Source organism: Tenrec ecaudatus, chromosome 7, assembly GCF_050624435.1.
Source record: "Tenrec ecaudatus isolate mTenEca1 chromosome 7, mTenEca1.hap1, whole genome shotgun sequence".
Taxonomy (NCBI): Eukaryota; Metazoa; Chordata; class Mammalia; order Afrosoricida; family Tenrecidae; genus Tenrec; species Tenrec ecaudatus.
In genome coordinates, this window is record NC_134536.1 from 75879396 (window position 1) to 75881626 (window position 2231).

Sequence of the window (2231 nt, forward strand, 5' to 3'; positions counted from 1 at the left end):
TGACACCGCTGTTTCCTTGGGAAATGGTGCCTGCCTTCACAGAACTTGAGAATAAGAAAGTGATATAATACAATATATAAATAAATCTTCTCTGTCAACTCTTGAAAATAGAGTGCCTAAGGCAAACAGTAACATCATAATAAATGGAGAAAAGTGTGCTCTTGACAAGGATTTTGTCTTGCTTAGATCCACCAATAATGCTCATGGAAACAGCAAGTAAGACATCAAAAGATGAGTTGCAGTCCTTCCTCGGCTCCGGCACGGCGCGGGGGACGCACTCGGCTGGACGCGCGTGACCATGTGGCCCAGGCAGCTGGCTCGCGCCGGCGCGCCACTCCTGCGGGTGCCCCTGTCAGGGTCGTAGGCAACCTCGTCCCCCAGTGCCGGCCTCAAGACGCTGCTCCCGGTGCCAACCTTCGAAGATGTCTCCATACCTGAGAAGCCTAAGCTCAAGTTTGTTGAAAGGGTACCACTTGTGCCGAAAGTGAGGAGAGAACCTAAAAATCTGAAAGACATTCGGGGACCTTCAACGGAAGCCACCGAGTTCACAGAAGGCAATTTTGGGATCTTGGCGCTGGGAGGTGGCTACCTCCGCTGGGGCCATTTTGAAATGATGCGCCTGACAATTAACCGCTCTATGGACCCCAAGAACATGTTTGCCATTTGGCGAATTCCAGCTCCCTTCAAGCCCATCACCCGCAAGGGTGTAGGGCAGCGCATGGGGGGAGGCAAAGGTGCCATTGATCACTACGTGACACCTGTAAAGGCTGGCCGCCTCATTGTAGAGATGGGTGGGCGTTGTGAATTCAAAGAGGTACAGAGTTTCCTCCACCAGGTTGCCCACAAGCTTCCCTTCGAGGCAAAGGCTGTGAGTCGCCAGATGCTAGAAGAGATGCGGAAGGAGCAAGAGGAACGGGAAAGGAACAACCAAAACCCTTGGACCTTTGAGCGCATTGCCACTGCCAACATGCTCGGGATACGGAAATTTCTGAGCCCATATGACCTGATGCAGAAGGGCCGGTACTGGGGCAAGTTCTACATGCCTGAGCGAGTATAGTGGCCGTGTGAGAAATAAATGGACATGGGTGATGGAGGGAAACGGAATCTGTGTGTCTCTTCCCATGAACTTATATGTCAGGGCTTTGGGGAACCCTTGAGCAGTAAAGCTATTACTTAGATCAGAAATTAAGGAGCAGCATATAATTACTGGTAGATGATTTGGGGAGGGGTATGTGTGTATTTATTGGGGTTTTTAAGTACCTATATTTATAATAAAGTTTGAGCATCATCAGGAAAAAAAATGATGAGTTGTAATAGGTAAAGACCCCTGTAGAGGATTGAAGAGCAAGGATGTTACTTGGAGGACTGAGGTGCACTTAATCCATGCCATGGTATTTTCTATTGCCTCATCGTCTGCGTGTGAAAGTTTAATAATGAAGACCAAAGAAGAAATGATGCCTTTGAATTGTGCTGGAGAAGACTATTGAACATATCATGGAATGCAAGAAGGACAAACATCTGTCTCAGAAAATGTCCAACCAGAGTGCTCCCAGAGTGCTCCTTAGAGGCAAGGATGATGAGAAGTCATCTGACATACTTTGGACACGTGAGAGACCAGGTGTCAAGAGAGACCAGTTCCTGGAGAAGAAAATTGTGTTTGGTAAAGTAGAGGGGCAGCAAAAAAGAAGGCCCTCAATAGATTGGCACGGTGGCTGCAACCACTGGCTCAAGTCTAGGAACCATTGTGAGATGGCTCAGGACCAGGCTGTGCTTTGTTTCACTGTATGTACAGTCACTATGGGTCAGAACCGGCAGGCAGGCACATAACAACCAAATAAACAAAAGAAACGATGACGTAAAAGAACTGAACAGAATGTTCCAAAGTGTACCGGATATCAGACAAGGGAGACGGCATCTAATAAGATTGGTAAGGGCTTACACCTTTCCCAGGAATTTGAAATGTTCCATCATTGGGTGGTCCCTTTCTCATTAGGACCAAACTGCTGATCTACCAGCACATAGCCCAGATTCCATCTCCATTTGGTCCTTACAGAGATTGCCATCCTACTTACATTAGTGAAAGCTTCCGTTCCAGGAGTCCCTTCAGGTCTAATACTTCAAAATGCCCAGACCTGAAGTATTGCACCCTAGAAAAGAAGACCCTGGGGCTTTCGTGATTCAAAGTACATTATAAGTTCATAAGGACACCCCTTGTTGTAACATGACCTTGG

At 47.5% G+C, this 2231-nt stretch overlaps 1 pseudogene; it reads left to right on the forward strand.

The window, feature by feature from the left end:
* The first annotated feature begins 298 nt into the window (after window positions 1-298).
* LOC142452812 (large ribosomal subunit protein uL16m pseudogene) lies at window positions 299-1057 on the forward strand (annotated as a pseudogene).
* The last annotated feature ends 1174 nt before the right edge of the window (window positions 1058-2231 follow it).